The sequence below is a fragment of the Apteryx rowi genome, unplaced genomic scaffold (assembly GCF_003343035.1).
Source record: "Apteryx rowi isolate R43461 unplaced genomic scaffold, aptRow1 scaffold_96, whole genome shotgun sequence".
NCBI classification, from domain to species: Eukaryota; Metazoa; Chordata; class Aves; order Apterygiformes; family Apterygidae; genus Apteryx; species Apteryx rowi.
In genome coordinates, this window is record NW_020451271.1 from 77,561 (window position 1) to 100,605 (window position 23,045).

The window sequence follows — 23,045 nt, forward strand, 5'->3', positions numbered from 1 at the left end:
AACATAATGTAAAGTTATACATTTCATAATGCTGTGTGAAGCATGAACATGTTATCATTAATTGTGGGAAGCCTGAGGTCTGTGTGGGGGTGGGTGGGWTTTTTTGGGGTGTGTTTTTGGGTGTGTTTTTTTCCTTTTTTTAGTTGTGTCTTTTCTTTGGTTTAAAACAGAATAGGTGAGCAGGCTACCATTGTGTTTGGTTGTTATTTTTAACAAAAACTCATCCCTGTGCAGGAGCAGAAACTGCCAGAATTAGCAGATGTGGTCCCTTCCTAACTTCCTCCACTAATTAATGTTTTCTGAAAATCATGTTCTCTAAATTGATTACACCTTCTAATTTATATTTGAGGTTTTTTGCCTGAAAGCTTTGGAGGTGTAGAAGAGTAGTGAGTCAGCACTCCTGCCTGTGAAAATTTAGGATATACAGTAAATAGACTGAATCTTTTTGGTGTAATATCCATTGGCAAATAGTTTCTTGTTTCTAGCTATATGCTCAGGTCCCCTATACTTTGTCTGCTGTGTTAGATTATATTCTCTCTAAGGATCCATTTTCTGTTTAGCTGCAGAAAGCATCTATATCTCTTTTGGCATAGAAAGCATATCCTGTTTATCTGAGTAGTTAGATCCTTCCAGCTGTCTAGGTGCAGCTTCTTGACTTTGGTTTCTTCCAAGTGACAGTGATTAAGGTAGCGCCTTATCAAAGCATCAGGTTATCAATTGTTTAATCATCTGCTGCTGAGTTTCTATATCAGCTTATTTCATTGTCAAGAAATACTACATTTTTAAAGACTTATGTTGGGATTATGGAAACCTCAGAGTAGATTCAAGGGAGGTTTGAAGGTTTAGCTAGGAGCCTTTGGGATTGTTAGAATAGGGAGTCCATTCATTCATTCACTGATCCTTCTGAATGAGGTTTGGCTTGTCTTCCTTGATGTGTATTTTTGTAAGTACTAAAACTTTGATCTCTTCCTTAGAAAGAGTTTGAAGGAAGGGAGGAACATAGCAAATGAGGATATTCCTTTTGAAAAGAATGAAAACTCTTTTCAGAAGGAACATCCAAAGACCTGTTGATATTGGGCAGTGAAGAAGGTGACAGTGTATCCTGAAAGGCTCCAGATTTTTAAGGCTAAAAGGCTGAAACTCAAGATGTAGTCTATAAATACAAAAGAAATTTCATAAAAATATTTCTGAAGTACAATTCTCAGAGAAGCTGACTAATAACTGCAAATACTCTATATAAACTTATTCACACACACATATGCATACTATACTCTTTTTTTTTAACATGAATATATTTGATTCAGTGAGTGAATTACCACAGCACCAGGTATAAATTTGGGAACTATAACCACTATTCTTTGCAGACTCTAAAACAGCAACCTTCCCTTGCAGAAGACGTAGAAAACAAAGAACTCCAGTTTCAGCAGGGGCAGAAGGGGAGGAATTGATCTGTGAAGCTGAATATTTTCCTGCATGAGAAGACAAACCTTTTTTCTGCAATATTTTGTCACTTTTTCTCTTTAAATCCCTGCAGTGCATGGAGGGATTAGTGCCTTTAGGGATTTTGGAGGTGTCTTCTGTGCTGCAATAAGTCATTGATATCTGTAATACTTGTCACTCAACTCAGAGATAAAAGTACTTGAACTTGCTCAAGCTTAGGCCAGGAAACATGACAAGAACATGCTAGCTGCACTCAAAGAACATGCTTTTTTTTTTTTTTTYCCCCTTGACTTGTCAAATATGAATTTACTGGGATCTTAAACTTAGCTGCTGCCATCCTTTTCCCTGCAAAGTTGCTTTAGTTTTCAGACTGAGAGGGGTTTCAGTTCAGAATTGCTGTTTGAAGCACAGTGATCAGAAATACCAAAAGAATTTTTAATAATAAAGTACAAGAGTGTATTTCTACTTGGAAACTTATCGTTGGGCTTTGTACTAAACAAGTCAAGGTTGGCAAACTTTCTATTTTTTTCTCGCACTTGCTTAGGGTTATAAAATACTTTTAATTTTTGCTTTTGTACCAAATAGCAGAATAGTACTACAGTAGTCCCGTAATAACTAACTATAAAGCTACATTTCTCTGCATATGCTTATGCATTCATGTTTCTCTTGTTATTTCTTCTAATTTGTAATTGCTTGTGAGACGGCACCCATCTGTCTCTGAATTCCCTTTGTTGCTTGTTTCTGTTGTGCTGCTATTTCAAACCCAGCAAATCTCTGAGAAAATGTATGCTAAAATCCATCCACCTGTGCAACAGTCTTCAAAGACAGTGAACCAGCCATCCTCTATGTACTAGTATTGAGACACAAATTTGGGCAGATTCCCCCAAAACTGGGGGGGGGGGGGGCACGGAGAGAGAAGGTGAAATAACTGCTGTCTGGCAGATGTTGCTTCTTTGTGTGTTGACTCTGAGGTAACAGTTTTCTTGAATTTGTGCTTAAACAGTTTCTGCAAATATTTGAGATTTTTAGTGTAGAAATTCCATGTTTTGTCATATATTCAGTACCCTGATTGCAGTTCTGGTTTTAGAGTGAATAACAGTGATTAGAAAATTAAAATCATTTGAAGATGCTCTGAACTCTTTCCTTAAAAAAAGCTGCTGTGCCATTTGCTTGTGCCAGTAAAGGTGCTTGAGCATATACTGTTGAATAAAGCCAAACCCCAGAAAACTCAGGTATTTGAATACTTTTCTTTTTAGTGTATTGTAATTAAAGCAGGTCTTACCCCAGGTGGCATGTTGCGAAAAAGAACTTGAACCTAAAGACATATTTATGTTGCATCTTTTAACCCAATAAATTTTGTATGGATGTTTTGCACATAAAAAGAAGCTATTAATGTCATTTCAGGAAGGCAGCTTCTGTGTTATCCATCTCTTCTGATGGTAGATTTTGAGCGTGTTGTTTGTTTTGTTTTTAAGTCTTTCTCAGCAAGAGAAAGTATATTTAACGGGGGCTACTCAGTGAGCTGGGGGAAGGCAGCCACAGCTCTCGCCAGCAGCAGTGCTGTGCTGCACGCTGGTGCCCTGCAGGAGACGGCGTCTTGCCCTTCCTTCTCTTCCCATCTGTGTGCTTTCAGAGCAGGAGAGAAACTTGTACCTCTAGGTGTAGCCTGTTAAATTTCAGGGCTTGGAGTTTTTGCCATTAGGACTGGTAGTGTAAATGATGGAGAAATTTGGAGCAGACTGACTGCTTGGCCTGTGTCACTAAGCTGCTCCTTGCAGCCTTTTGGTCTCCAAAGGAGGACATATACTTCTGATTTCTGAAACCTGCTTTCCCGTTGTTTAAGCTGGCAGATCCAACCTAAAAAGAGGGTGTCTCAACTGTGGTTTTGATGACACACAACGATGGAGCTGAATGCCTTCCCTGTTGCCATGTCTCCAGGCACTGCTGCAAAGAGCCTTTGAGAGCTTCAGGGTGAGAGAGCTGCCTCCAAGGTCGACTCTCCATTTGGAAACCTCTGCTGAAGGTGAAGGCCTCCCAGTACGCCAGGCAGCCTTAGCCGGTGCTCAGAAATCTTGCATCCAGGTAAGAGATTAATTTTTCAAGTGAGTTGAAGTGGCTGACATAGTTTGCGAGATGAGGATTTTTTTCAATTCTTACTAAAGAAACACACAAAGGCATCTCTGGGCTTTTTCCTTCTTGTGAGGATTGTTGCTTGCTACCTAGTACAAATGTTGTCATAGCAAAAGCTGGGGGAAAGAAAACAGTATGTTGTAGGCTAGAGCCAGTGGTAATCCTTATAAAATTAGTGGAAAGATAAATCCACAGTTCCTTGTTGACAAGGAAACAGACTGTTTCTGAACTCTACAGTGTTGTGGGGTTTTTTTGCAAATGTATCCTATTTTAATTGCCACATTCAGAACTCCTTTCTAGTGGCCACAAAAATATGGAAACACTGTAAGATGTGTCCAGTGACGGGAGAAGAGTGAGGCTTGTATATGATGCATATCTGTTTACTAGTGCTATACCTATTTCTTAGTCTGGCCATCCAGAACTCCTCCTTGCTTGCAAAGGATGAATACTGAAGGATGAAAAAGAAATGGGATCCTGAGATGTTGAACTTTGGGCCTGTCAGCACTACAGACACAGGCATTTTGGGAGATGTGACCATACTACAATTTTATTTTATAGCCAGGATTTTGAATGTACTGATGATATACGCAGAATCTTTCCTTCGTACTGAAAAGATTAATTGAACTTGTGTAGAGAGTTGGCTGAAAAAAGTGAGAAGTAGTGGAGATTGTTTTCCACCAATTTCTTCAAGATTAAACATGGGCCTTTCTAAAGGTCTGCCAACTTTTGCATTTTTTAAAATAGCTGTTGGGAAGGTGTTAACTTCATTGCTGGAAGGTTCCTTAAATAAGTAGTCCTTGATTCATTTAGGAAGGATTACATATTTTTCCTGTTAATTCCTCATTGAACTTTCTCATTTAGACTACAATTAGGGTAGTGCAAAAGAGCTCCAAAACAGAGTAAAGTTTACTGCCCTAGCACCAGTGTAGTAAAATCAAAATCAGCAAGAGTTTTCCTCTAATACAGTCAGCGTTTTGGCCAGTAACCTTCCCTCGTGGTCTGTTGTACGTGCCCCGGAGTAAGACAACCAAGAATGGTTAGGCCCACTTATCCCTTTCTTGCACCATTCTCTTTCTCTCTGCTTGTTACTACTTTGAATGAAATTTCAGTTCAGTTTCTTCAGTCCAGTAGAAAGATCATTCCTGAATAATTAAGGATACTGTACTGAAACCTTAGTAGAGCAGAAAAACTGATTATTTTACAGCAATTTCAAGCTGAACCCCTCCCCCCCCCATATTTTTCTCCTAATGTTTCCCTTTTTACACTTACTTTAGGGGTATGTGAATGAATACATGTTGAAATACCCTTCCACTAAAAAAAAATGCAGCCTTTCTCCTCGATACTCTTTAAAAAGTGAAATTGTACATGTTAGTAAAGGCTTCGTAGAAGGTATCTGCCTAATCCTATAGGGGTGCATGGATATACCTAAAAGGGGGGGAGGGTATGATTCATGTACAAAAGTTTAAGAGACTATAAGCTTTCAGTGATGCATAGTGTATGGGATGGGAATAGTCTTGAATGCTGTTTCTGCTTCCAGCAAATCAGTTTGTTCTGTGTCTTTGTCTCTTTTTTTCCCTTTCTTGGAGGGGTGTGTTGCTAACCAGAAACACACGATATGAGACAGCCAAATATTCTGGAGAAAATCAAGGGCACTTTATAGCTGTGAAGATTTTTATTTGCCCTAGATTTTTTTCATTGATGCAGCTGTAATTGTTGTAAATTATATGAATAATTGATCAAGGAGTTCTTGTTACCTGAAGTAATATTATGCTTTTTGCTTCTCAGAACTGTGCGCTTCTTTGTACTACAGCACTGCTCACACATTGACTGTTTTGTTTTTCTGAAAGCTTTCTGCTCATGCTGCCTTTGCCCTCCCTTTTGCTTCTCCCCTCCCCCGCCCCCCCAAGTGAGTGTTGTTTTTGCTTCAGTATACTCCATGATTTAATTGAAAAGTCTCYTTGGTCAACAACAACAACATTTAAAAAAAATCCTGGGAACTGTGCAATGTACACATCTGGTTTCACATGAGCGTGAATTGCTGGCTTTACAAATATGAAACATGTAGTTCTTGCCACAGAGTTAGCTAAAGTGTTCCGTAACTTGAGACTGTATTTGAAATAAAAACAAAATTGTATAGCTTCTTTACCATACTAATGGAAAACATTTAATTTACTTTTTTAAAGCCAACCAAAAGAATGATGCAATGCTGTTCAAGCAGATTTATGGTGCCTTTTCTTTTATAGMAATCAATACAGCTTGAAGGTGCTGTTATGGAAGCTGGCTAGTTGACTGAGATCCAGCTGTGTTCAAATGTAAACTCCTGCACCGCAAACCAGAACTGATGGTTTTGATTTATTCAGGCATCACTGTATGTCTGAGATCTTATGGTGTTGGATTTTATTCATAGCTTTTCTCTGCTTTATTTCCACTGATTCTTGATTAGAATTTCAAAATAGCAAGTTCAGTCTGTGTATGATTATTATTTTTTTTTTCCCTCTCAGATTGTTCAATATTTTCTTCATTTCCTGAATTAAAGTAACTTAATTCTGGGGTAGTGATACCAACCAATGTGTGCCTTTCAGTGGTGGGTTTTCCCTCTCTTTCTGAAAAACAAGCACAGGCCTTCATTCAGCTGGAGTGTTAACGGCCAGCATAATCTTCCACTTTGTACAGAAGGAGCTCTAGACGATGAATGCTCTTCCCTTTCTTTTCTCCTGCTAAGGAAGGTAAAAATGCAACAGTGTAATTTTGGCTCAGCCCAGAAAAGTTCTTACAATGGAACTGCTTTTTCCTGAAGAAGTGAAACTAACTGCAGGTTTTCATAGTACACCCACTTTTACATCTTTGTTTCCTTTCTTATTCCCCTCTGCCCCCACTGCTTTGACTTATTTAAACTCTGGACTATGAAGGGTGGTTAGTGTTTCTTTCCTTTTTATTTTCTTCCTTAATGGGATTTCTGTCCTGCTTAAGCAACGTACTCCTGGTAAAAATTTCGTTTATAAAATTCCCCTTCAGATGGGTCCCTGACACTGCTTCCCCCCCCCCCCCCCCCCCCGTGATGTCTCTGCTTCCTGTGAACCTATGAAGGTCCCTAGTTGTTGATCTATGTGCCAGTTGTGCTAACTTTTACCATAAGGAATCTCCCAAGCTGATACTTGTTTCTGGCAAGCTACAGAATACGTTTCATCTTTTCAACAGTTTTTCTCAATTTCTCAAGTAGTGAAGATGCCTGAATCGGACCATTTTCTCTCTCATCTACTTAACACTCTTGTAGTGAATAAAAGGTGTGAGAAGATGTTGTATGTAGGAAGTGAATCGGAGTAGCTTGTGTAGACCTTCACTAGAGCAGCCAAAAATGACAGATAGGCTTGAGTGCCTTATCACAGGGCTGGCTCAAGGTGGGGTGGTGAAGAGAAAGCAGGTGGTTGTAGTTAAGAGTCTTGGGTTGGGTTGTTCTTGTTTGAGTTTTTTTGAGAGGATGGAAAAGTGAAACTGAATACCATTAAGATGGAGGGTAGTGTTGCTGATAGTTGCATTACTGTGTGTGTGAGAAGGCTACCAGGGGTGAGACTTGATACAGAACTATGCRAATCCAAATTCACGAATTTTAACAAAATTAGATTATCTAGAGGAAAACAGTGAAAGCATTAGATTTATAGGCCTGAGTTTCAGTGCAGTTTCAAAAAAAAGTTATACAAAAGTTTGTAGACTTTTGTACTACTCAGTAGTTTTACTTGTAGGATAAACATTGCACTTTTAAGATGTATTGAATGTATATTTTGCCACAATTTTTCTTATGTGATACCAGTAGTATTGTTTGGGAGCATACAGTGTGATTATGTTTAGTATAACCATGAGGACAGCATATATCCCATAGCTGCTAAGACATAATAGAGATTTCAGATATTAGATATTACCAAGAAATTTTGAACAACTTATATTATTTTCTGATGTGCTTTCTGAAGATGGGCAAAATGCCTTTGTATTAGCATCAGAATGACCAATATGGATCACTGATGTTTGTACAGTCATAAATCTTTTTTCTCTGTGCCTGCTATTTTGCAAATATTGCCTTGTGTTGTAGAATATCAAGTTGTTTGAGGTACTACCCACCAATACTCTTTATAGGAAGTGTGTTATAAAAGCATATGAATCATTAGAAGAGACGTAAAATATTTTTTTTCCTTTTTTGTAAGGCTCTTCCAATATTCAACTGTTTCTACTCTATTTGCAACTGAAACACAGTTGCTTCAACAAACAGGCTGACACATTTTGACAGTGTTTAGTCAAATAGGTCTTTAGTTTGACTGTTGTAAAATTCCTGTTAGCATGCAAGGTCTGGCACTTAGTTTTCTTTCTGCTTTTTTTCATATGCTTATACCTCAACTTGGACTGTCAGTGGGCCATAACACTTGTGAACTTTAACTGAAGTGTAGCTTTAAAATTTATCACAGGGTATTAGCTTTGATTTACAGTAGTAGCACTGTATTTCCAGAAAAACACTGAAATGGAGCTGTTAGTGCAAATGCTGTAAGATTTTTTTTTTTTTTTTTTTCCCCCCTGAAGTTCATGGAGCACAAGATGGTACTTTTAGGATGCTGGTACTTTTAGGATGGAGAATTAAAAAACTTTTCAGAAATAAATAACATTCTCAGACTAGCAAAGCAGTATGTGAGGGATGAGAAGAAAGGCACTGATTATTTTGTAGAGGATAATCCCAATTGAAATGCCGTTGCGGAAGATGCCTTATACCTACTTTTCAATTCATAATTTAAGGTAAAAATACAGGGAATGACCTAAAAATGATAGTCTTTAAGCTGCTTTGAGTATGTCGTGTCTTACTTTTAACCTAGCTTGAAATTTAGCTTTTCCTCTCAAGTCAAACCTGAATAAACTGTTTTGGCTGTTCATGTTGTCCTCGTGGTTCTAGCTTTACCAAACATAGCTATTGCTACTTTATTTTAAGGCAACTCTTACTTGAAATTTGAATCCCTCTGGAAACAGAACACTGTCTGGAGGATGCAGACTGGCTGTTAAGAAATTTAAACAAGATAAGGCTAATCCCATTGTATGCTTCCCCATTAGGAGCTGGTATCGAGACTTCCCTTTCCTAGCCATAGTTCCATGCCACTGGCTGTGTGCCTTAGTAGATTTCTCCCCTGCCTTTTATTTTTTCTGAATTCTTGGCTTGGTTAGACATTAATATTAGTGTTGTATGCAGTTGTGGATCACTGCCCTACTGTGCCAATTTTCAGACCTCTATGAAACAAAAAAGCTCTCGGCTTCTAAGGATGAAAGAGCACTATTGAAAATAAGTGCAACTATAGTCTGGTTATGGCAAATGATTAAGTTTCTTGTATGTGGGATATTTCATTTCAAAATGGTGTTTTGTATAAGTATAGATATGCTAAGGATTAGAATGCTAAATACTTGTGATCTTTTGCTCAGCTGATTTACAGTTTCAGAAGCAGAAATTTGTACATATAATATGAATTTTTGTACTGTCATTTTGGAGTGGTACTGAACCAAATTTCATTATCCTTCCCCATAGAAGAGCTACTGTCAGATATTTCAGAAGCAAATATAAGAATCCTCCCACAGGTGTGGGATAATACACTCTCAGTAGTGGTTTTGCCCTGGTCTCCTCCATTTAGAGATTAAACTGCAAATCAATCAGTTTAATATCTGTTCTAATATTGTTTGCATTGATTAAAAAATATATATTTATACAACAAGTATATTAATCTTGTTAAAATACTGGTCTTATTGACTTCCGGTGGCAAAGATATCCATATTTAAATTGCATGATGCCTTAGAACTTGTTTATAAATATTTCTGGGCATTTAAATCTGCATCTTTAATAACTAAATGTAGCCTTTTCCCTTGTTCTTTCTATTTGACTACACAAACAATCCTATTTTTTTTTCAGGTTCTTGTCATATTTTTGTACCCTCAAGTATTTTAATTGCTTTCTCCAAGGCTTTTTTAAGAAAGGAAAATTAATTGATACTCTACAAATAACACCTTTAAACTTGCCCCCCCCCCCAAAAAAAAAAAAACTTTTTCAGAAAGAAAATAAAATGCAAAAAGTGACTTTTTGATTTCAGGGCCTGGTTATCTTTTAAGTTCTCTCAAGAAAGCCTTAGCTTTCTTAAAACTTGCAGCATAACAGAAAACTTGTTGGGTATTAGGGCATATGTTTTTGAAATTTTTTTGTTAAAGGCACACTTTCAAACCTTCCTAAAATAAGAATTGGTAACTTCAGTAAATAAATGAATAAATATATCCTAAGCAATGATTGTATGTAAGTAATCAGCAGTTAGTCTCCTTTCAGTATTTTGAAACTTTTATAAGACTAGATAGTTATCAATAGGTTTTGACTYACTGGGAAGAAGTGTTCTTTGGTACTTAAGGTCTGGATTAAGGGCAGAAACTTTTTGTTCTAAGATCAGCTACTAACTTCTGTTATGTGGCCTTRGGCATGTTGTCACTTTACCTTTCTTTCAGGGGTTTACCATTTGAATCCACTATTGTCTCCACCGTTGTAAAGTACTTTGTAAGCTTTGGAACTATTGAAACTCTACTCTGAGGGGACTCAACTTCATTTGCTACGCAGTTACGCATGTAGCAGTGTAAACTAAAGCAGTAGTATGTAGTTTAGTTTAAGTTCATTAAAAAAATTCAGCCAGCAAAATGAAGCCACCCTGTATGACATGTGTTGCAGTAAAGTGGATTTGAAGAAAACTCTAGTAGTTAAATTTTAGGAGTACCTGTCTGTACAAAGAGTGACAGGAATAAAGCTATTTGGTCTGAAAATGGAAATGCTATGAGCAAAATAGTTATAAGAAGGAAAGAAAAGATCTGTCCTAAAATGAATACGTGTCAGTCTTAGTTTGCCTAAGTTTTGAGCAGAAGATTTCTACTTATGTTTCATGCCAAGTAAATTAAATCTATGAGGAAAAGCTAGACTCCAAGTTTTGGACTCTTAGTTTCTTTTAACAATATTAATGTGATGAAACAGAATATTGATAAATGCAAGGTTACATTTAACATGGACCAGCTGAGACTCCTTTCTGTGTTCCTATGTAGTGTGAGGATTGTGTCCCCTGTAAGTTCATTGCTTTGTATTTTGTCTGTACTTTTGCATGTGTGCCAGAACATGCTCAAGGAAGAGACATAAACTTTCTTTCTTTTTTCTTTTATGAGTGCTTTTATTTCCTGTCTAGAGCTGGAAAAGAGGAGCAACAAGAGGGGTTTTGTTAAATACAGCAAAATCTAATTACAGCTTGATTTAAAGCCACACTTACACAACGGCTGAGGGGTGAGTTCACTTCCACAAAAACAAACTTGTTGGCTTCCTACTGTGCTGCGAGGAATGTTAAGATATGTTGCCTGAAGAGCAGCTGCCTCCCTCTACTGGCACTAAATCTTCTTACACTATGTGCTGCAGTTACGTGATGTGAAAATAAGAATGTACTCCTATACTAAAGAGTATTGGTGGATGTATTCTTCAATGTGTACTCATCTTACTGGTTACGATGTAGGTAATGCAACCTACATCATTTGTTAAGTACGTGACCAGGCTCAATGCTTGTTTTTCTATTAACTGGGGGGAAAAAACTCTTTCCCCAAAATATGGAGTGGAAGAAACAACTACTTCATTTTTAAAGAGTTGTGTCTCTCTGATTCAAAGCAGAAATGGTGGTGAATATAGCATTTTTATTTACAATATGTTTTTCGTTGAGTGTGCGCATCTGAAAGGAGCAAGTTGTGATCTTCATTGTCTGCTGATGTATTTCTGAAGGTTGTGGACCAGTAGAAAAAGGGCTTTTAAACTTTGGATTTCTGTCTTCTTCTGTTTCTGATTTAAATGTTCTGCTTTTCTTTTAACTCTTCCTCAGGAGGAAAAGATTCTGTATCTCCAGCTTACTAAGAGCTGATCATTTATATCGTGCTCTTCTCTTCCCGGGATAGCCTTTGCCCAAGGCCTGTATCACAGATGGCATCATAACAGTGTCCTCATAGTCATTTGTGACTGACTCATGCACACAGGTCTTTATGCATCTCTTCTTTCCAGCTGATGACTCTGCCATTTTTAGCAGAGTTTTTGATTACTGTTATGAAAGTGCCTGACCTTGCACTCTGTCACTCTAATTCATGAGATTACTCATTTATTTCCGTGAGGGGCTTCAGTCCTTCTCTGTGTTGATTGATGCCTTTCAGTTTTGCATAATCAGAAAGTCTTATCAGTGCACACTTCCAACTTGCAGCAAGGTCTTTTATAAAAATATGAAGTAACATTGGAACTAGCTTAATTTCCTTGATGTAGGAGGGTGGGTTTTGTGTATGTGTGTTCTGGATTTTTTATTTTTTTTGAAACAATTTCTTGTCCTTTCCTTGTAGTGACCTCAGCCTTACTTATAGTGCTTTCGCCACTCCCTCTCCCCCTTCTCCACCTGAAGTGATAATTTTCCATGTGGCGTCGCATGAAAGTTTTGCTAGAGATTAGACTTACCGCAATGCCATTACCTAGGAAAATCAGTTGCAAAGAGAGATGCTGTGATAATCTAGCCCAATATACTTTTGGTAAATGTATGTTGCAGTTTATCCTGCTTTCCAGTTTTCTCCATATCCTTTCTTATCTTCAAAAATTGTCCTATAACTGTGTGCCTGAGGTGAAAATAAGAGGTCTACAGTTCAGCGGCTCCTATTCCTTAGACATGTTAGACAAACATAACTACCTATATATAATCACATTCCTAAAAATATAAGAAAGTGTCTCTGTTCTGAAGTCAAATACAGGAAACTTCCCAGGTGAAGTCTCAGACTTTTATTCAGATTACATAAGCAGTAGCTTTTGTAAACACTGATTCGCCACGTTTCACTTCTCTAGGTATTTCTGGGCTTTAGCTAGGTCTCTGCTAGAGTCCCTGCATTCAGTGCCTCATGTTTTCCCTGAGAGGTTGTCAGGTGAAGGTCATCAACTGTAGAAAGAAAAATAAACTGTCTTTTTTAGCACCTTTTTGCCTGCATTGTAAAAGGCCTTCAAACTGAGGTGCCCCACGTTCCTCAGAGGAGCACCTTGTGGTCATAGCTTTTTTTTATCTAGTTGTGTTGAAATTCTGCCCTGGCTAAATGAAGAGATGAGTGTTTGCTGGGTTAAAAAAACATCCCATCCTTCACTAGTCCTCTCCAAACCAACGTGGTGAAGAAAGCCTTCAAAATCCGAAGGCTGGAAAAATGCTTGAGCGTGTATGCAGGTGTCCAGGGGTCAAAGTTGCCACTTTGTAGGGCAGCGTGGTAGAGAAGAGAGCTGCTTTTGGCACCAGAACTGTTTACACTGGCATACAGCGGGCGTTCTGGAGTACTCCTGTGAGCCCCGCCGAGACAATCCCAGTCTGGAGCTGTCTCTCATCTCCAGGGTGGCTACGGGCACTTGCTGTTGGAAGCCAGGCACTACGTAAAGGGGTTCTGTACCTTTTGCATCTTCTCATGCAGACCTGAATTTCTGCATTCAGGTTCTCTAGAGAAGGAGGTTTGAGGAGAAGAGGTGTGCTGATAAGCACAAATGACTTTTTAAGCTTTTCCTTCAGCTGTGACAATTATAAAATTTATTCTCCTAGAAGATACACAGATCCTCCCCCCCACCAAACTCCCTAAAAAAAAATAATAATAATAATAATAGGGGGGTTTTTTTAAGTGTAGAAATTCCTGCTGTTTCTTTAGTGGATACATTTTTGAGAGGATGAAATTTTTGCCTACATTGATTGCCAGTAGCACATTACCAAAATACTAGCTATATGATTTTAGTTACTTCCCTGAAAACTCAAGCTCTGATTTTTTTTTTTATTTTTTTTTGCTTAAATTTGTGAAGAAGGACCTTCAGAAAGAAGTAATAAGAGACACAGATCTTTTGTCTGTTCCTAATCACAAACAATGTTCCTTCCGCCATAAAGGAATTTAAGTCCTGTCCAGAGTCTCATTTTCATTTAATATGAGCAATGTTAGTGGGGCCCTGCCAGAGTGGGAAAGTTTACAGGATTAAGGCATTATGTGGTATAACCCTCCTGTTGCATCTACCAGATACAGTTGCGCTGGGGACTGTATGGGACTGGTAGGTTAGGTTAATCAGCTGACTACTAATCTCAAGCATTTAATGTCTACTGTGGATCTTTCATTTAGCTCTGGTTAGTGCTGACCAGTAGCAATATGGAGCGTTGAGCTTTTCAAACAGCAAAAGCTATATGTTCCTCTGCACTGAAAAGAGCTCTTCATGGATGGAAAAGCTTGCTTTTGATGCAGCATGCTGAGCCTGAAATGGATTTCCAGGGGAGGACTTCAGTYCTCCTGGGCTTTTATCCTGGTAATTGTCAATTGTGGGGATGTCCCACCAGGGTTTACCAGAAGTAGCATCAGTCCATTGAATGAAGCTTTTTGTGAAAACCCTTCTCCTTCTGTAGGGATAACTGAGGACATGGTGCTTGTCATGTAACAGTATCCAGAATTACCCGCTATGCGATAAAAAAGTGTTTCCACTCAGGCCTGTTCAAATATCTTGCTTCATCTGTTTGTTTGTTTTGAGACTTTCTAGAGTTTCTTAGACAATGTACTGAATGAAAACATATTTCTTTTTTTTTCCCAGGATTCAGTACTAAGCTCTCTGTGATTTATTAAAGTTCGATGTGTACAAAAAGTAGGAAAATATTTTTCAGTGAACTCCTTGCTAGTTGATTTTAATTTTACTTTCTCACTAGTGTCCCTGAGACCTCATACCATGATCTGAGAAGAGCTTGTTACCCCAACAGCTAATAGGTTTCTTTATTTAGCATAAATAAACAATCCAAGACCTAAATCAGCATCCCCTCTTTTGTATGTGCTGACACCTTCAAAACCTTTTGCTGATCTATAAGGTATTTTCAAGAAAGGGAGGATGTTTATGCATTAGATGAAAGTGTCTAATTTTCTTTAATTAAAAAAAAGTCTCTCTCATTTCTGCTGCCTGTTAAAGCCACAGTTTGTAACTGATTCCTTCATATCAGGTTAGGTGCTGTTAGCTTTCAGTGGCATGAAAGTATTTTCTCCTGCGTCACACAAACAGTGTTTGGTAAGAAGCACTCTACGGTGGACTGCTTGAGCAGAGCGAGTGTAGATACATGACCTCAGCCAAAAATTATTCAGTCACTTCAGTGTGATTTAAGTTATCTACATCCAGAATTGCATGTCATTAACACTTGACCATTCTGACATTCAAACTTGAGTCTTGTGTTTGCATCAATCGCGGAATCACAGAATCGCTGAGGTTGGAAGGGACCTCTGGAGATCATCTAGTCCAACCCCCCTGCTCAAGCAGGGTCACCTAGAGCACATTGCACAGGATTGTGTCCAGGTGTGTTTTGAATATCTCCAGAGAAGGAGACTCCACCACCTCTCTGGGCAACCTGTTCCAGTGCWCTGTCACCCTCACAGTGAAAAAGTTTTTCCTCRTGTYCAGATGGAAGTGTCTGTGTTTCAGTTTGTGCCCGTTGCCTCGCGTCCTGTCGCTGGGCACCACTGAAGAGAGTCCRGCTCCATCCTCTTGACACCCTCCCTTCAGATACTTGTACACATGATAAGATCTCCTCTCAGCCTTCTCTTCTCCAAGCTAAACAGGCCAAGCTCTCTCAGCCTTTCCTCATAAGAGAGATGCTCCAGTCCCCTAATCATCTTTGTGGCCCTTCGCTGGACTTGCTCCAGTAGTGCCACATCCCTCTTGTACTGGGGAGCCCAGAACTGGAYGCAGTACTCCAGATGTGGCCTCMCCAGGGCTGAGTAGAGGGGGAGGATCACCTCCCTCGACCTGCWGGCAACACTCTTCCTGATGCACCCCAGGATACCATTGGCCTTCTTGGYCACAAGGGCACATTGCTGCCTCATGSTTAACTTGGTGTCCACCAGCACTCCCAGGTCCTTCTCTGCAGAGCTGCTTTCCAGCAGGTCAACCCCCAACCTGTACTGGTGCATGGGGTTATTCCTCCCYAGGTGCAGGACCCTGCACTTGCCTTTGTTGAACTTCATGAGGTTCCTCTCCGCCCACCTCTCCAGCCTGTTGAGGTCCCTCTGAATGGCAGCACAGCCCTCTGGTGTATCCGCCACTCCTCCCAGTTTTGTATCATCGGCAAATGCTAACGAAGTATTGTTACCTGCGGATTATTCCAGTAGTCTTATGCCTTCTGTAGAACTTTCTCCGTCAGGCTGATTAGCAGAACACAAAAAAGAACAGAGAGGTTCAGAGAAATGAATAAACCTTTATTTACCACACTAGCTTTGAGTTAACTGTGTTGAATTACATCTTGATAATGTAATTCTTCAGTCTTTTGCAATGTGTATTCACCTGGGTTTTCATGATGATAGGCAGTTTTTAATGAAAATGTTGACTCATCAATAATACTAGTTTTCTTTATTTTAAATCAAAATTGGAAGTATTAAATCGCACCTTTCCTGAATGATTGCTAATGATCTTTGCTAAGTCAGTACACTCATTTACACATTTTAATCACAGGCAAGGTCTTAAATTTCAGTATTAAGGGAAGCAGATGATGATGTTCATGTGGAGTCTTGAATGATAACAGCATTTTGCTGGGTTGATATTTTGAGTCTCTTCAAATTGATAGTAACTCCTTATGCTAAAAGTTTTGTATGAAGAACAAAATGGATTCCTCATAAAACATAAAACTTGGGTTATCTTGGGCAGGAGGGAAGGGTCTGTAAGATGCAGTCTGGATATGCATTTGATATAGTCTTTCATGCTGTTACAGACTGTACACCAGCAGTCCCTAATGTTTGAATGCTTTAATTCTAGTGCAAATACTGAAAAGACTCACCAGTTATCTAAAGCGTCAGGTAACTATACCTGTGTTTAGCTTTGTACTATCTTCTTATCCATGTTTCTATCTCATTTTCTCAGCTGAGAAAATGACAGCAAGTTTCATTAATGTTTAGAAAAACAAAAACCCAAAACACCATGGGAAGTGTTCTCACCACTAGAGTCTGTGCAGGCTCTTGGCTGGCTCTTGTTTCCTCAAGCGATCAGTTATTCGGATGTGTAGTATATGAATCTTCTTTCACAGTACCTTCAAACAGAAAATATTTAACCTCAACTTGTCAACAGGCTACATTTGGAGGTGACTTTAAAAAAAAAAAAATCTTTCTGCTACTAGAGAAAATGGGAACCAATTAATTTAGGAACCTGTTTTTAGTTTATAAGGTCAATGAGAGAGTTCCAGACCCCAGCCTTAACTACTTCCCTTCTCCACTGAGAAACTACTGTGTGCTGGAGACTGTAGTACTTAACCATGGGTTGAGGTGTCTGCTGCCTTAACTGGCTAGTGGATCGAACTGCTGACTTGCAAGGATTCAGACAAGAAATCAATACTGTTTTTCCATCTGGCTGCCTTGAAGACTATGTAAATTAAATCTATTTATCTGTGTTTAAAAAAAAAAAAAAAAAAAAAAGTATGTCCACACTACTACAGTTAGCAAGTGTGAGCTGCTGCATGTGTTGCTGCTAGGAAGAAGTTGGCTGGATACTCTTGTTTTTAAAGCAGTTACAGATAAGTTTGCCTGAGACTTATAGCAGCAAGGTGCAAATAACATACAGCAATGACAGGGGTTTTTTTTTTTTTTTTAGTTTTGTCTGTCTTTTGTTTTTCCTCCTCACAAGCTTGGAAATCTGCAGCCCAGCAGGCTTTGAAAGCTGCTGAGGTGAGCAAGGAGGTACTACCACCTAGAAGGCATATTGTTTTCAGAGCTTCGCTGTCTCCTAATACCTCTTAGGTGTGGCTTTTGTTGCCCCCTTCTTTTGGACACATGCTTTTTTCATTTTTTGTTGGTCTTGTTCTTTCATGTGTGTTTTGTGGTGTTTTGTTCTGTTTCACAGAGCAAACTTCTTAAGTGCAGGCATGCATCTCTGTCACCACCAGCAGCTTCTACAGATTTTATGCATCTTTTTATCTCCAGCCCATCTTGCATATCCGCGGTTGATTGGGCTTCATACTTCTTCCTCTGTGTATTTTTATTTACTTGAGCAAGCTGTCTGTAAGTTCTGTCAAACATTAACTCGGTCTTCTGCTGCGGAAAAGCTAGAGGAATGTCATGAGATGGGAGATATGAGATATTCTAGTATACTACATGATTGGGAGGACTTGAAGGAATCTCTGACTTTACTCCAGCTCCTCTCTTTTGTTAGTTTTGGAGCTGGAGAAACGTGTATGCAGAAGCCTAAAAAACTGATTACTGTAAAAGGTAAAAGATAATTTCCAGACTTCTCCTTTATGCAATCTCAGATATGTAAGTTAAATCCCATGTGCTGAGTGAGTAAAGAGATTTCTGAATGTAGTTACTACTTTATCCTAGCATAGAAAGTAGAATAATAATAAAAAAAAATCAGATATTTAATTTGGTCGTTTTTTGTCTCACTGCATTGATATAAGATGCAAAGCAATAGTAGAAGTTACTGTTTCCAGAAGTACTGTACTAATTTACCACAAGAGATGATTATATTCCAAGTATCTGAAGAGAAAATGAGCCTTCTGAATTTTCCTCAACATCAATATTTCAAAGCTATTTCAATTTGTTTATAATGAAACAGATACAAAATTATATAAAATGGGGCAGTTGTAAGTACTCAGAATAACCTGAATACTTTAAAGAAGATAAATGACTAGATTTTGAAGGTTAGCCATGAGCGCACTAACTTGTGTTGAACTGATCAGTGTGGAAATTGGGCACTTGTGTGCACTTGGTTATTTACACTGCTTCCCTTCAKTCATTCCAAATGTGGATATTTAAGCTAGTGGTTGGGATCTGGTGAGATTGTATGTGGCAATTCAACTGAGTATAGAAATTATGGCATTTAACAGAAACCCCGTTATTATGGCACTTATCAGACATGAATAATATTTACAGTGAAATCAGTGTTAAACAGTTGGGAAACTTAGAAACTTTCCAGTGTTTCCCTTTGCTACCAGAGCTTTTACTGTGGCTATGCTGGTTGTGTTTTGACTACAGAATGCTGGAATTTATCAATATCTGCTTTATTTGCTGATTAGCTTTGAAGCCGCTGCTTTTTTAGACCCTGAATAAGACAGAAGTTTAGGGAACAGGGAGAGACTTCTTTGTTCATTTAGCTAAAGACTGCGTTGTTATCGTGCATGCTGGAGATATGTTTGTGAATGACTGGAGAAGCTATAGTTCTGGCTTTTTTCTTAATTTTTGAGTGCTTGCCTTTTGACCTTTGTTTCACATGGTTTTGTACCTAATTCTTTTAGGGACAAGGGATTAGTGGTATTGCTATTATGGTGTTACTGACTTACTCTTCTACCTCTGGCTTGTTTGGGACTTCTAGTCTTACCACAGAGATGTCACCTGCTTGAGGTAGTGGGAAAYTGATCTAAAAAATGTGCTGTCCTTTACAGGGTACAATATCAGAAAAAATGAGGCATTTTTTTGCTGCCTGTGTATGTTTACAAAATGACTTTGAGTTTTTAATGAAGACTAGGTTTAGACATACAACCATTAGTCTGCATTGTTCTTACTCTTATGTTAATATAAATTCATGCCAAAATAATAAATGCTCACTAAAATGACGTGTGGAGCCAGCAGTGCTAAATTACAGTGCCAGTGAGACAAAGGTTGTTATGTACTTGAATTTTAATGTAAAACTGAAGATCCTGATGCATGTGCTTTTAGAAACCAATTCTGGAAGCATTGGGGATTTGCAGTTGGGATAAAGGGATAAAAGGCTCGGTCTGATTTCAGATTTATCTATCCTCTGAGCAGCCAATACTTCATGAAGGTGTGGGTTTTTTTTTTTTTTTTTTTTTTTTTGGATGGCCACAAAAAGAAATTGTGGTCACCAATAGCAGTAGTAGTACAAGTGCTAGTCCAACAGATGTACAAGGCTATACCACATGGATATGTGCTGCAGAGAAATTAGGCAACACTTTTTACTTTTCCCAGCTCTAGGAGGGGAAGATGAAGAAAATGTCTGCTATTGTGCCCGAAAAGGGTTTGGGAAGGCAAAGCAGTAAGTAGATAATTTGCCCCCAGGTTGTGGCACAGTTTTCCTGGTGCATGTTTCCCATCCTTTTTAGAGTACTCTCTAGTCCCCATGCTAATGTTGGTAGGGTTATCTCTTACTCTTGTTTAGTTGGAGCACAATGCAGAGTGTCTATTCAAATGGCTAGAAAGGGAAAGACAACAAGGAGTGTAATTCGTTAGGCTTGAGGGTCAGGCACTTATCTGTCCTAATTTATGCTAATTTTTCATAGCCCTAGCTATGTGAATTTTTTGCTCATTTTACATTACAGAAGGATTAGCTAAAATCCAGAAAGAGTCTTGGAAGCAGGGCCTGGATTCTTACCTGTGCTACAAACTTCAACTGCTAGGTCTATGTGCTGCTACGGGTGCACGGACGCTATTGTTTGGGACATTATACTGAATATGAGTCCTGAAGGCTTTTTTCGTAAAAGGGCCTTTGACTTGCTCTATTAGATAATTAAGTCTCTCTTCCTGGAGAGGCTCTTCATCTGTTCCAGCAAAATGCTTCTAGTTTCTTGTAAGACTGTGTTCTGGTATAGTGAGTCACAGTTACTAGTCTTAAAAGGATACAATTTCTAGACATTAAGACTCTTTCCAGGATTAAAATCAAATTATTTTACATCTAATTGAAAAAAGCTTTAAGATTAGTAGGCTGTCTTCAGACTTGCTAGCCTTGAGATGTTAACCAAAGCCATTGCATACAAGAGCTAGTATTCTTCTGGGATCTGTTGTGTTGAGTGTCTTCAACTCCTGCGCAAATTAGTAAGATCTGAGAGTTGCTTTGAAACTCTGAATTAACCAGCACTTTACCAGTGAGGACTGGAGACTTGAAGTCTCAAAGGTTTACAGCTCTGAGTTCGCATTGAGCTTGCTGGCTGCAACGCAGTTTTTGAGTGTATGCCTGTACGTGTTACTGTCTGAAGAACCACTTCATGTACTGACAGTCATACCTTGACTTCCTTTCTGGTTGTGTCTTGTGGTTCAACATAAATATGTTCTCACATAAAGAAATGTAAGAGAGGGGGAAACAATCTTTAAAGGATGAAAAACAGTAAGTTTTAAATAGCTTAACAGGTCTTCATTGTCATCACACAAGATCAAAGAAAGCCACAATGCTGTACTTTCTGCTCAGAATTTGAAATAACATTCATAATTACAGAAGTGAGCAACTCTGACAGTTTTTTCGTTCAAAGGTAAGAATGCTAGACTTCATTCTTTAGCCTATTACGCTGTTTGCACCATGGCATTTTTGAGAAATTACACCAGTTCTCTAATGGAAAACTTGCATTTAAAGTTTTCCCAGGCCAATCTATGTATATCTCAGGTATATAGGCTCAGCATCTGACTGTGTGTTACAGGTTACAGTAATGCAGTCATAGTGAAAAAGATACAAAGTAGAAATGGAAGGAGAAGAACATGCCAGTAGTAATAATGAAGATTAATAACGTGGAGGTACTGGAAGTATGCTTATTGCATTCCAAGGTTCTTTTCTGCTCTTCCATTAAGAAAGATCCGAGAATGTGTCGTACTTGTCTGTCAGCTTTCTGGCTCAAGTGACACTCTGGATCCCCATTTGCTTCCACATCAAGTGCACAAATTAATCTCCACTTGTGAAGTGGAGTCCCTTTTGTGGCCTATTCCAAAATAGATTTAACTTCTCACATCTTGTAAACTGTTGGGATTTGCTGCTGTTATTTCTTATATTATGACTTCAGCATCTTAGATCAATTATGATATTTTTTTTATTGTCAGGTTTTTTTTTAACCTGTTTGTTACAGTCTCCTAATGTCTCTGTCTCACTTGGCTGTTTAGAAAAAGCAGTTTCCGTAACATATACTGTCTTTGGCTCAGTAGGGTCCTGATCGTTGATTTATGCAAGTCAGGTATTCACTATATGCAGTCCGGGGGCTGGATCCCCTATTTAGGGCTATTTCTTATGCTTGCAGTGTTACTAACAAGCAGTGTGATCCCTTCCTGTGGCTCACAAACTTCTGGCCAACTGGCTGGGCAGCCAGAAGTTGTGGTGTGGCGGCTAGGAGGCACACATGGGTTCTCATCTGCTAATGCCTTAGCTGTGTGGGTGGGTGCCTTCCCTTTCAATAGTTCATTGTGCATCTCAACTGCTGGGTCAAAGAAAGAAGAGTTAATAGATGCAGTAGTGTGGAAGGGTAGGGGAGAGAAAAATAAGTGGGGTGGTAAGACAAGAGAGCATGGAGGAAGTTTACATAGTTTGAAGTGATTGCTGAAATGTAGAGTGGAAGAAAACATTCCAGTGAGGAAAAAATGAACATTACAGAGTAATGGAAGCTTTATATCAGGATGTAGGTGTATTGGAGTAGCATGTGTGAGGGGAAGCATGTTTCAGGTTGATGACTTGAAGTCTTTAGAATGACCTATCATTGGCATTTGGCTTTTTTGTGTTCTTATAGATGCTAACAGAATAATCCTAACACCTATGTTCTCCCACATTTGTTTGTGCTGGCAAAGTGCAAGTGCTCAAAGTAGTTAACCTCCTCCAGACTCCACTTTGGATCTTTCTTTACTGCATTTACTGGAAGTGTCCATCAGTGGTASGATGAAACAGACCTTACTGACAGCTTAACTGCTCCTCATCTGGTTCTTGGAGGTAGTAATGACAGATTGACTGTGTTAATTTTGGTCAGTTAGGTCTTGATGAAGATATTGCCAACATGTCAGCAAAGGCAAGAGGGCAGTAGTTCTCTTTGGAACACGTGGGGCTTTTTTCTTTTATACTTCTGAGGAGCACATCATATGCATGCTATAAAAAATATTCTGTAGCAATCAGTCTTAGTGTCATCCTCCAGAAACTGTCTGTATGACTTAAATACCGTGACTCCTCTGCCTGTTATTAAGCACCTAGAGGAGCGTAGTCTGGGGAGTTTAGGACAGAATTAGCATATTTGGGGAAAAAAAAAAGTTACAGTTGGGGGTTCATTGACTAACTTCTAAGCGACACAGTCAGTCTTGACAYGTACACACTCATGTACAGGTAATTGTTTTTGAATTGAACCGCACTGAAATCGTGATCAACCCAAGAAATCTCCATGTTCCATAAAATAAACACAAATTTGTAACTTGGCACCATCCTTAAAGCCTGGCATTTGCAACTTCTTAAGAAAAGTTTAAATGACACACATTAGGCTCGTGTTTTCTGTTGTCTCTCCGTCCATGAATGATGATGGGTCCTCTGATTTTCTACCAATCTGCAGACTTGCCAAAATCCATCAAGTACTTGATAGAAAGGGGAAGAACACAAGTAACTATTATGAAGTCAAAGATAATTTTCACAAGAAACAAAAATAAGTATCTCGGGGAAGGATTGTTGAAATGTAGAAAAATTAGTAAAAGATAAAATTGTTCCCTCTTTTTTTGATCYG

The 23,045-nt window shown here is 38.7% G+C and overlaps 1 protein-coding gene across 2 annotated transcripts in view; it reads left to right on the forward strand.

The window, feature by feature from the left end:
- FAM110B (family with sequence similarity 110 member B) overlaps nucleotides 1-23,045 on the forward strand; it is a 117,251-nt gene that overhangs the window by 24,785 nt on the left and 69,421 nt on the right. Inside the window, exon 1 of one of the 2 annotated variants that reach the window (XM_026054714.1) lies at nucleotides 3,326-3,522. The exons of the other annotated variant lie outside the window; for it this stretch is intronic. The gene's annotated coding sequence lies outside the window, so the exon portion shown is untranslated. Of the gene's footprint in view, nucleotides 1-3,325; nucleotides 3,523-23,045 lie in introns of those variants that run through there. 2 annotated transcript variants of the gene reach the window in all.